General features: G+C 38.5%; 1 protein-coding gene across 3 annotated transcripts in view; it reads right to left on the reverse strand.

Annotated features, from left to right (window-relative positions):
- The window catches only part of UBAP1 (ubiquitin associated protein 1), a 67,150-nt gene extending 53,967 nt beyond the window's left edge, over positions 1 to 13,183 (reverse strand). Inside the window, exon 1 of one of the 3 annotated variants that reach the window (XM_043927302.1) lies at positions 12,951 to 13,183. The gene's annotated coding sequence lies outside the window, so the exon portion shown is untranslated. Of the gene's footprint in view, positions 1 to 12,430; positions 12,737 to 12,950 lie in introns of those variants that run through there. The other 2 variants (XM_043927305.1, XM_043927303.1) reach the window with 2 other exon arrangements.
- Between the last annotated feature and the right edge of the window lie 298 nt (positions 13,184 to 13,481).

Genomic DNA, 13,481 nt, shown 5'->3' on the forward strand with positions numbered 1-13,481 from the left:
TAATGGGGCCGGATGCCATGATCTTAGTTTTTTAAATATTCAGTTGACATACAGCACTGTATAATTGACTTTCAACACTGTACAAGTTTAAAGTATACAACATAATGATTTGACTTACATGTATCATGAAATGATTATCACTAGTGAACATCCATCATCTCATATAAATACAAAATTAAAGAAATAGAAAAAATTCATGTGTGTACGTGATGAGACCCCAGGATTTACTTTCTAAACAACTTCCATATATAACATATAGCACTGTTCATTACATTATAGTGTACATTACATCCTAATACTTATTTGTAACTGGAAGGTGGTACCTTCTGACTGCCTTCATCCAATTCCCAACCCCCTCCTCATTTCTATAGTCACAAATCTAATCTCTTTTTTTATGAGTCTGTTTGTTTCTGAAGTATATTTGACCTACAACACTGTTAGTTCCTGTTACACACACAGTGATTTGGTATTTCTACACATTTCAAAATGATCACTATGATAAATCTAGTTATGATATGTCACTATATAGCTACCGACTATGTACCCTACACTGTACATTTCATCCTCATAACTCATTTACAATAACCATCCATTTGTTCTCTGTATCTATAGTTTCTGTTTTGTTATGTTTGATCATTCGTTCTGTGTTTTAGATTTCATATAAGTGAAATCATGCATTATTTGTCATTGTCTGATTTATTTCACCTAGCATAATATCCTCTAGGTCCATCCATGTTGTTACAAATGGCAAGGTTTCACTCTTTTTTATGCCTGAGTAGTATTTCATTTTATATACATACTTAATGTATATATGTATGCTACATACCATTCATCTGTTGATGGACACCTGGGTTGCTTTCATATCTCAGCTATTGTAAATAATGCAGCAATTAACACATGGATGCATGTATCTTTTCTAATTAGTGTTTTTGCTTTCTTTGGATAAATATTCAGGACTGGAATTGCTGGATCATATGGTAGTTCAATTTTTAATTTTTGGGGGAATCTCTACACTGTTCTCCATAGTGGCTGCAACAATTTATATTCCTACTAACAGTGCATGAAGGCTCCCTTTTCTCCATGATTTGCATTTCCCTGATGATTAGTAATGTTGAGCATCTTTTCATGTGCCTGACAGCCATCTGTATGTCTCTGCACTGAGAAATGGTTGCTTTCAGATATGGATAAAGAACTTCTAAGATAAACCTGGGCCATTTGTTGTACATGAAAATAAGAAATTTTCCAAAGATTTATAGGTTATATCAAAAGGCTACCAAATTTTTAATAACTTGTGCATCAAAAATAATGACTATAATAATTGTTTTAAACACAAAGCCACAAGTCTATGGTGATATTCAAAGATCCATAGAAAATCATCAGGAAAAAAAAAAACAAACCACAAATAATCTACTACCATTAAAAGATGACTATTATACCAACTTTGAAATTGGTAATTAAAAGATAAGAATTAAGCATTCATCATTCCTTTCCAGTAGGAACTACACTTAAGGGTAACTCTGCTGATGAGAGAAAGTTCTTCAAAGAAGAATGGCACCTCATAAACATAAATATGAAAAAAAAAAGTGTGATGATACAAGTTCATAACTTCTAATTAAATAATTGATTCAAGTAAGTATCATCAATGGATGCTAAATTATTAGGTAAAGATTAACAGGGAGCTTTATAATAGAAGGATGGGACTGACACCATCTGAACATAACTAGAATCACAAAAAGTGGGACAACCATTCATTACGTACCTCCTGATGGGATGTAAAAAGAAGGACACAGCACCACTTCTATGATGGCTGCTATCCCCAACCAGACAACAGAAACATGAATTAAATCAAGCTTCTAACCCTTTCTTTACAAGAATTAGAGGAGCAAGCAAAAAAGACAGCACAAGAATGCACAGACAAATCCTAAATTTGGAATACCTTCAGAACAAATGGCCTGGTTTCTCCAATGAAAAGGTGATAATTACCATATCACAGAAGAGACTTAACAGACCTGAAAACCAAATAAGTGATAAGTATGGACCTGACCTGAGTTGTGAATGGAAAAAACTATCTGTAAAGTGACACTTCTAAGAAAATAAGAGAAATTTTCATATAGGATGGTTATTACATTAAGGAATTACTAATAGATAATTGCATGATAATTATATTTTTTAAAGAAAGTTAACTGTTTTATCAGTTAGAAACACATAATAATCTATTTATAGGAATGTTTGAGATTTGCTTTAAAATATTTCAGGCACTTCCCAATCCCCAAAAAAGGGAGGAGAAAAGACTTGAAAAAGATCAGTCAAATGTTGATCTTTGTGCAAGCTAGGCAATGGGCACATGGGAATTCATTACACTTTCTCCTTCCTCTCTGGTACACTTTTAAATTCCCATAATACTGAAAAAATAAAAGGAACCCTTAGATATTTTTTAAGTGGTTTTATTGGAGCTGCTGCTGCTAAGTCACTTCAGTCGTGTCCAACTCTGTGCGACCCCATAGACGGCAGGCAGCCCACCAGGCTCCCCCGTCCCTGGGATTCCCCAGGCAAGAACACTGGAGTGGGTTGCCATTTCCTTCTCCAATGCATGAAAGTGAAAAATGAAAGTGAAGTCGCTCAGTCGTGTCCGACTCTTAGCGACCCCATGGACTGCAGCCTACCAGGCTCCTCCATCCTGAACAAACCATTTTGTACAATAAAGAATTTGGTTAGCCTGAAAGTTAAAGTCGCTCAGTAGTGTCCAACTCTCCGTGATCCCATGGACTATACAGTCCATGGAATTCTCCAGGCCAGAACACTGGAGTGGGTAGCCTCTCCCTTCTCCAGGGGATCTTCCCAATCCAGGGATCAAACCCAGGTCTCCCACATTGCAGGCGGATTCTTTACCAGCTAAACCACAAGGGAAGCCCCTGGTTCTTGGAGGTATCCTCTAAATCCTTGGAATTTCCCAAGTGATACAAAAATCTTTGTTTTTCTTGGTGGGCCCCTAGACCATACTTGATAGTTTATGCTAACAAGATGACTTAGGACAGAGGATGACCATACCATAAAGACAAATCATGTGATTTTAAGCCATGTAATATGTTCAACCTTCAGGGAGGGGAAGAGCAGGGATGAAGATCAAATTCAACCTCGTGGCCAATGAATCATGCCTAAGTAATAAGTCAATAAAATGAAATCTGGACACAAACTCTGCTGAGCTTCCCTGGTTCCACAGTGTTCTGTGGATCTGGTGACACAATGATGTGTCAGGAGGGTGACACATCCTGATTCCACTGGAAGAGTCATTTTCATGTTTCGGACCTTCCCAGGTTTCACCCTATGGCATCTTCTGACTAGTTCTGATTTGTATACTTTTTGCTATAACAAATCTGTAATCATAAATATAGCGCTTTTCTGAGTTCTGTAAGGCATTGTAGCAAATTATCTAACCTGAGGGCTGCTTGGGAACCTCTAAATTTGTAGCCAGTTGTTTCAAAATGTTCTGGGAACCCTTGAACTTGTGGCTGATATCTGAGGCCAGTCTTCTGAATGACTATGCCTTTAACCTGTCCTGGGTGTTCATTGGAAGGATTGATGCTGAAGCTGAAACTCCAGAACTTTGGCCACCTCATGCGAAGAGTTGACTCATTGGAAAAGACCCTGATGCTGGGAGCAATTGGGGGCAGGAGGAGAAGGGGACGACAGAGGATGAGATGGCTGGATGGCATCACTGACTCAACGGGCATGAGTTTGAGTAAACTCCGGGAGCTGGTGATGGACAGGGAGGCCTGGCGTGCTGCGATTCATGGGGTCGCAAAGAGTCGGACACGACTGAGCGACTGAACTGAACTGATGTGTGCGTGCGTGCGTGCTTTAGTCCCTCGGTTATGTCTGACTCTGCAACCCTCTGGACTGTAGCCTGCCAGGCTCCTCTGTCCATGGGACTTTTCAGGCAAGAATACAAGAGCAGGTTGCCATTACCTCCACAAGGGGATCTTCCCAACCCAGGGGTCAAACTCACGTATCCTGCATTGGCAGGTAGATTCTTTACCACTGTGCAACCAGGGAAGCCCATTAACCTAATTCTAGGTAGTGTCAGAATTGCACTGTGAACTCATAAAAGACATTTGGGGGACAAGTGAGGAAATGTAAGTAAGTACTGCTATAATATGATAATATGAAATTATTGTTGGGAGTTCCCTGGGGGTCCAGTGGTTGGGACTCAGCACTTTCACTGCCAAAGCCCAGGTTCAATCCCTGGTCAGGGAACTAAGATCCCACAAGCTGTGTGGTGTGGCCAAAGAAAAAAAAGAGAAACACTGTTTACCATAGATGGTTGGGCGTGGTTAACAGTAGTGTATTTATGAAGAAAAATGTCCTCATTTTTTTTAAAAAGTTATGTAACATTCTAGTGTAAAATGTCTATAATTTAACTCTAAAATATTTCTGAAAATAAATGAGACAGCAAAAATGCTGTTAAATCTTGTTAAAAGGATACCCACAAGAAATTGTACACAATTAACTAAAACGGGTCAAAAGAGCACAGTAAGAAAACAGGAATATACAAATAGAATTCTAAAGTGAAGAGGTATGTTATCTGGCTTTCATTTTCCCCCCAATGGAAAAACTAACTAAATAATTACTTGTGTGTGTGTGTGTGTGTGTGTGTGTGTGTGAGTCACTCAGTCATGTCTGACTTTTTGCAACCTCATGGACTGTAGCCTGCCAGGCTCCTCTGTTCTTGGGATTCTCCAGGCAAAAACTGGAGTGGGGAATCATTTCCTTCTCCAGGGAATCTTCCCGACCCTTTGTTCCCCCCTTAAAGCTCGTTCCCAATCAACTTTTGTTCATTTAAAAAAATATCCCTGCCTGCTCGCAACAAAAGGCAATTAATTTCTCAGACTTATATGTCTCATTCATTCAACATCTGTTTAAGGTGTACCTACTATTACTGCCTGATACTTCTCTAAGTACTTTGCCCACAAAGGTTCATAAAGTCAAAGCTATGGTTCTTCCAGTAGTCATATACAGACGTGAGAGGTGGAACAACTGATGCTGAAGCTCCAATATTTGGCCACCTGATACAAAGAGCCGATTCACTGGAAAAGTCCCTGATGCTGGGAAAGATTGAGGGCAGGAGAAGAGGGTGTCAGAGGATGAGATGGCTGGATGGCATCACTGATGCAATGGACATGAACTTGGTCAAACTTAAAGAAATGGTGAAGGACAGGGAGGCCTGGTGTGCTGCAGTCCATGAGGTCACAAAGAGTCAGATATGACTTAGCGACTAAACACACACACACACTTCTCTAAGTGGCAGCTATAACAGGACAAAACACCTCATTGAAATTAATTCTAATGGGGGACGTTCTCTGGTGGTCCAAGTTGGGAACCGCCTGCCAATGCAGGGGACGCAGGTTCAATCCCTGGTCTGGGAAGATTCCACATGCCATAAGGCAACTAAGCCCATGTGCCACAACCACTGAAGCCCATGCTCTACAACAGGAGGAGCCACTGCAACAAAAAGCCCTTGCATCACAATTAAGGAGCAGCCCCCTCTAGTCACAACCAGCGAAAAGTCCACGCACAACAACGAAGACCCAGCACAGCCAAAAATCAAATAAATAGACTATTAAAAGAAAAATGCAAAAAGACAAACATTAAGCATAAAAGAATAAGTAAAACTTAATGAGAATTGCTGGATAAAATGTAGTATACTACCTTTAGAAAATAAGGATATTAGCTGACAGTGAAAAAGTATTATGCTTCTAATGAAGTACATGTTAAAAACTTTACATAATTTTCAAAACTATATGTTGAAGTCTTACTTAGTTTTGAAAATACCATCACATACATCATCTTATCCAAACCTTACATTCTATGAGATATAAGCAAGTATTCATATTCTTGTTTCACAAACTAAAGAGTTCAAGTCTGAAATAGATGGTTAGTTTTTAAAAAGGAAACCTGGAACTACAACTTTAGACCTTTAAACTCACTCTAGAGTTCTCTTCATTGCAATATAATCTCTCCAGGCAAAAGACACTAATTAAAAACCTTATAATAAATTTTTTAAAAATCTCATAAAATGTCCCAAATCAACCTCACGTTACAGTAAATTCAAAAGTTTACTATTCAAAGTATGATCCTTGGGCCATCAACATAACCTGAGAATTTCTTTAAAAATGCACAATCATAAACCTACCCACAACTACTGAATCAGAATCTACATTTTACCACAATCTCCAGGTGATCTACATGAACAATAAAATGTAATGATCGGGAACAGTTTAAAAGAACTTTTCACAATGATAAAAATGTTTTATATCTCCACTATGTGGCTATCATATTGGACAGACCAAGAACATTTCAAACTAGAATTGTGCCTAAATATAATTTCTTATCCACTAAATGAAATAAGACTGTTACCGTAACATGTACTCTTCCACTAAATTCTGTCAGCAATACATACAAACCAAAACCATTTTTTTTTAAACATAACTCAAAATGTATAGCTTCCTAGAGACATCTGGAGTAAGACCTATGTTATTACAGAGTAAGTCATACATTACTACTGGCTGCATTATATAATTACATTTATAAAAGACTCATTTAATAATCTTCCAATAATTTTCATATGGGTTTCAAAGAAATGTTCCATTATCTTTAAATTCTGCTTATATAAAATGCTGAGATCTCTGAATAAGCCAGGTAAGTGAAATATTATAAAAACTACCTACTACAAGGATAAAGTTAGATTCCCTATTAAATTATAAGAACTAGGTGGAATTTCCTGTTTTAGAAAACGGATGGGACATTTGAATGAATGAATAGCAATAATCAATGAACAATTCAAGACCTTCAGTGATTTTAAAGTATTTCAGAACAAAATTTGTGGTAGGTTGGTTGGTTAGTTTCCTATTGTTATTATCACTTGGAAATAGAATAACCTTTGATGGAAGAAAATTTTTTGAGATTTCACTGGCTACCCCTAAAACCCACTCCACATGAAAGTGAAGTGAAAGTCGTTCAGTCATGTCCCATTCTTTGCCACCTGGAATTCTCCAGGCCAGAATATTGGAGTGTTTAGTCTTTCCCTTCTCCAGTGGATCTTCCCAAACCAGGAATCGAACAGGGGTCTCCTACATGGCAGGCGGATTCTTTACCAACTGAGCAATCAGGGAAGCTCTAAAATCCATGCCACCTAATAATTTGTAATCCAACAATGGACTCTGAATTCCACCCACAGAAAGGAATCATTTATCATACATGGTGTGGCATAAGGTATAATCTACCAGGAGGAGGAAAAAAAGGAAGCTACTGCCCATATCCTTTCCCAATGAACTCTAAAAGGAAATGTTAACACTCCCAACTATAGGAAGATGTTAGGATTAGGAAGATCTAATTCTTACCAGTGAAGGAAGAAATGAGCAAGAGGATATGAACTGTGACTGGGACTAAGACCATGATGATGAGATGCAGCACAAAACAAGCAAAGCCAGTCTGACCTTTAGTTTCCAAAGGGTTAATAAAGGTTAATTTATTAATAAATTAATAAAGGTTATTATTTAACAAAAGGTTATTTATTAATAAATTAATAAAGGTTAAGGATAGGCCATCCAGCAACAATGAACAGTAAGAGACTGAGAATTAAAGGTAGCCAAAGATGAAATTTAGCATCAAGATCTTTAAGTTTGTTTTTCTTATCTATTTTTCTTACCCATCAAACCTGAAGGTAACTAAAAATTTTCTATTATACTTTTCTATAAACTATGACATTCTAAAGTATGGTATTTATGCAAGGACTCTCAAAAATCTAGGGAAATACCTTTCACAAATATCAAAGGTGTACTGTATATCACTACACAGTATTTGCAGTATAATTAAAGCCTGGTGGATGTTTTATATTTCAACGTGATCTTTGCCAGGATCAGGACATCCAACTCCCTAGAAGAACAGTTCCTTCTCATGAAAAGAAAAAAGTTTTCAAGAGGTTTTAATACACAAAAGAGAAATTCAATCCCTCAAGATTTTAATAAAAATAACCTAAGAGGTAAGAGTTTAATGTAGATAGGAGACAGAGCCTAAAGAACTGGGCAGACAGTTAAAAAAACAAAATAAAAATACTATATCCTCCATCACGTATGTTCTAGCTGATTTGCAATTTTCATCATAACTTTTTTTTGGTCTTGCTGCATGACTTGCAGGATCTTAGTTTCCTGACAGGGATTGAATCTGAGCCCTCAGCAGTGAAAGCAGAGTCCTAACCACTGGACCACTAGGGAATTTCCCGTCATAAATCATAACTTTAAATAGTTTCTCCAACACTAAGAAGAGTTATTTCATTCTTTTAAAAGTATCCAATGAAATTTAAATACCATAAACATATGATACTAATCCCACCTCCCCAAAAAATACCCCCCACATATAAACAACTCGTTAACTGTGAATATGTACATATTTCTCTTTATTTAACCATGTAATTACATTCCACCTGATTATATAATACCATATTACTTGAAAATAAAGACAAAAAAACTCTTCCAAAATGTTTCCAAATCAGCCCTTTGACAATTCACAATTATTCTTAATAAAACCCAATACCAGACAGACTAGACATCAAAAAATCTTTCTGAACATATTTTAGTAGAAATCCCAACTGCTCAAAAAAAGTGACTCATTATTAGTTATCCACACAAGAAAACTCTCTCACTGTCAAACCACACGGTTAACATTTAGTAAAATGTATGTGTTCACTAAGTTGTTTCAGTCGTGTCCGACTCTTTGCGACCCTACGGACTAGAGTCGGCCAGGCTCCTCTGTCCAAGGGATTCTCCAGGCAAGAATACTGGAGTGGGTTGCTATGCTCTCCTGCAGGGGATCTTCCCAACCCAGGAACTAAACCCGACTCTCTCACATCTACTGCGTTGGCAGACAGGTTCTTTACCATGAGCGGCACCTAGGAATTCCAATAAAATGTATACGTCATTCACAAACCTGTTAAGTTTCCCAGCTTGGGGAAATATATATAACCTGTGTGTACAATTCAGGTTGCTTTTAAAACCCTTTTAAAACCCTCTGGCCTGGGACTTCCCTTGCGGTCCAGCAGTTAGGATACCAAGCTTCCACTAGAGAGGGCATGGGTTCAATCCCTGATCAGGGAACTAATATCCTCCATGCCACACGGCCAAATAAATATTTTTAAAATAAAAAATAATTTTTAAAAAACCCTCTGGTTCTTAAAACTCCAAATACAATACGAGCACAACTCCTGAGAAGCTGGCCTTTCTCATCAAGCAAATATTGGTACTAAATGTCAGATTAGATGCCACAAGACACATAAACTTTAGTACTTATTAAAATAACATGCAAATAAAATAAAACAAAATAAAATAACATGCCTAGCAGAAGAGGATTTCCTAAATATGATACAAAAAGCATAAAAGTCTGGAAAGTTCATTCAGTTCATTAAAACCATGAACTTTTCTCATCATAAAACTATGAAGAGATGGTAAGACAAGTTATAAACTGGGAGAGAATATTTGCAAACCATAAATTAACAAATAATTAGTGTATAAAATACATAAAGAACTCTCAAAAATCAATCAGGAAAAAAAAGAGGACTCAAAAATAGGCAGAGAACTTGAACATGCGCATCACAAAGATACAAATGGCTAATGGACATACAAAAAAGATGCTGAACTTCAGGAAACGCTAATAAAACACAGTAGATACTCTTTCAAACCCAAAAGATTAGAAAAAAATTAAAAGTCTGACAATATCAAGTGCTGGGGAGGAAGTGAGGCAACCAGAACACACACTGCTGGCTCTTGACTCAGTAAACCACAAGATTCACAAATACCATAAACCAACTCAGTGACTCAAACACTGGAAGTGTTTAGTAAGCATTAAGCAACTGACAATGACCAATCCAAAATTCTGAGAACACAAGTGGATTACTGCCAAATACAAATTTCGGCCCTTGATGAACCAGGTCTGACCTGACTCAGCAATTACAATTATAAAAACCTTTTAGCCCTTTATCCAGTTTATACAGTTCATTTTGTTAAGTACAAAATATTCAGGTATTTATTTCCTCCTAGAACTGATGACATCTTAAGTGACTAAAGCTGTAATGAACTATTTATCATTCCGGTTATGCTATTTCAATGAGAACAAGTAGTTTCAAATGGCATTACTTTTAAAACTCACACTTATAGTTTAAATTTACTTCATAGGAATTGGAGTGGCCCTGTGACCATGTAAGAGGGGCAAAATGATGTAACAGATAGAGCAAGGGCACTGAAATTGGACGAATTTAGAGCAGTAACCTTGCTTTAAGTTACTCAACTTTTCTGATCCTCAGCTTCCTCAATACCTAAAAATCAAGCCTATCTTTGCCTACACAAACAAATCCTATGAATAAAAGTGAGATGATGTAAAGTGTTTACGATGCCTAGCTTATTAATACAGACCCAAGATTAGCCCCATTCCCTTTGTAAATCTAGCTCTCACCTAAAATTTTTGAAATCTGAAATGTTAACTCTCAATTCATAGGAAAATAATATTCTTACATTCAAATTATTTTCAAATATTACAAGACATTGTGTGCTATGAAAAGCAACACCCTGATTACATCTTTCTCTACTGAAAGGCTCTTTTCCTATAAGAAATTAGATCCTGGAAAAGAGGACAGATTTTCAGTTATCTTCATGACACAGAAGGAAGGATTCTCATGCTATGTGGGAAACTAAATCCAATTGATTTCCAAGCTTCAATTCAAGGTTTTCCTGATTCTAAGAAGCTTATTTAATACTTAATGCTGGAGGCTGCTGTTTAGTCACTAAGCTGTGTCCGATCCTCTTGCAACCTCCTGGACCAGCTCTTTAGGCTCCTCTGTCCATGGGATTTCCCAGGCAAGAATACTGGAGTGGGTTGCCGTTTTCTTCTCCAGGGGATCTACCCCACCCAGGGATCAAACGAGCCTCCTGCACTGGCAGGCAGATTCTTAACCAATGGGCCACCAGGGAAGCCCTAATACTTACAGTACTGCGTGCTAACTTTTGCATTTCTTGAGAAGGGCTATCTGAAGAAAATTACCTGTAACGATGACCTGATAGTAGCTTGTTTTTGGCTTTGGTTAGTCTGTGGGAAAAATGGTTATGCTTAAAATAATCTACATATGGAAAAAACCTCAAACATTCAACAATATAATTAAATAACAGGAAAAATGTATAATACTGACAACCACACTCTACAGTAATGAAGATACATTTATAATGCTGAAAAAATTCAGAGAAATTTGAATTAAACTTCACTGAATTAAACTTCAGGAATCCTCATTTTAAATACCTTACCATAGTTGAGATAGGAAAGAAAAGTCACACAAGATAAAGTGCTATTTGCCAACCTAAGAAATGGGAACTAACAACTACTGATGAGAACGCATCACAGACCTAATACAATCATATCAGGATACTGTCTTCTTTAAAAGAAAAAGAAAAGCTTTCAGATATACAAAAAATATGTTATGATTAAAAAAAAAGTATGTCATGATGAAATATTGAGCCAAATACTACACAAAGGAAAAATTCAGGAAGTTCTTATATTTACATAATTTTCTTCCTTAGTCTTCATTTCCAAAAAACATTATTTCTTCCAATGAAGCTGTACAGTGATACAGTCTCACTAGAGGAAACATTAATTTTCCCATTTCCATAATTATAATGACTTATTAATGCAACACAAAGTAGACAGTAATAAACAATAAATAAGTCACAGAATGAATAGGATGGATCAGAAATACAACTTTAATTTATAAAAACCTACTATAAAAACACACCAAAAAAATCCTACTTTATAAAGTAGGTTAATGTAGACAAAGGAATTCTTTTAGACCTCGGACATTTTACATTCTTTGCTACAAAATAATACAGAAACTTTCAGTTAAACTTTCAGTTTGGGACACTTACAAGAAAGAACTGGCTCTATCACTAAAGACTAAGTGCCCTGCTTTTCTTATCACCAAATCTGGCAAAATTCTAAAGAAAAATATCCATCATTTTTTTTGGGTAGGGTATCCCCCTACCCAAATTCTAAAATACTAATAATTAGAACTGAGCAAAGAAGCCCTATTAAGTGGAGTTAGAACAAAAGCTACTTAACAGATAACTACCAAATCTGTTCTTGCAACACTCCATGGAGTCTAAAAACTCTCAAAAATTTATCTCACTTTAATATAAAATGTATTTTTATGGCCAGCCACACTTTAAACAAGAACATGTGGAGACAAGACAAAGGTCAGAGATAACTATTTAGAGATCAAATAAATGAACTATAACTTCATGTTTCACAAGAAAGATTAGGAACTGTTTCTGACCCCCAGGTGGACTGGACAGATATGTCTCTACCCAAGAAACAAACAAAAGCAGCAAGACTAACATACCTGGAGAAGACCAGGCAATGTCGAATATAGCCCCAAAGATCACTCGCCCCGAGTCTGGTCTCCTCCCTTTCCCCCTAATCTCATCGCCTCAGAGAAAATTAAATCTGTATCTCAGGTCCGCAGCTCACCCTCAACTCCCCACCACTCACCTTTACTAAAACCTACGTCCCTCTCTCCCCGACATTCTCTATTTCCCACCGAGCTCTCGTTCCAGACAGCCTACGTACTGCGCCTATTTTCCAGCAGAACATTAGTCCCCTTAATCCGAACTCACTTATTTTTCCGCATCCCATCTGCCCTCCGCCCCTTCAATGCTGGTCCCCTCACCCTGTCCCTTCTCCCAGAATCCTTCCCAAGTTACCCATCTCTGGCCCCCCGGCCCTCACACCCCCTGAGCTGCAGCTCCTCCATTCCACTCAGTCTCCAGCTTCCTCCCCGTCCCTCCCCCAGCCGTCTCCCGGTACCGGCTCCCTCTCCCAACTCCGCCCCTCACCTCCCTCCCCCAGCGAGGCCCCCTCACCTGAATGCTGCAGCCGCCGTGCCAGAAGCCGAAAGGTGCTGCTGCCGACCGGCCCCCCTGGCTCGGTCCCTGCTGAGCTCCTGACGGCCCCTAGGGAGAGCGAACACTACCACCTCCAACTCTGCCCGCCCCGGGCCAGACCGTCACCGTAGTCACCGCCAGTACCACAGCCGCCATGTTGAAGTCCCACTTCCCTCCTCCTTCCCCTCACCGCTCCTCCCCTTTGGGCGTCTGACGTCGTGGCGCCGCGCCCCACCCCTCGAGCCAATGGGAGGAGTCATGGTGACGTAGCTAATTTCCCCTAGGAGCCACATCTGGTCGCATCTGCAGGGCTGCAATTGGAACGAGTGAACCCGGCTGACTGGAGGGTTGGAGGAAAGCTGCGGGGGTCACCAAGAGGGTAATGCGTAGGGGTTGGAAGAGCCTCCCAGGAGGAAGCCCGCGATTCCTGAATCTCAAAGAGAAGCGCAAAGGCTTTCCAAGGGGACCTACTTAGAAATCAGAATGTCTTCAGGTCCTGAGTCATGGACT

The sequence above is a fragment of the Cervus elaphus genome, chromosome 16 (genome assembly GCF_910594005.1).
Source record: "Cervus elaphus chromosome 16, mCerEla1.1, whole genome shotgun sequence".
Taxonomy (NCBI): domain Eukaryota; kingdom Metazoa; phylum Chordata; class Mammalia; order Artiodactyla; family Cervidae; genus Cervus; species Cervus elaphus.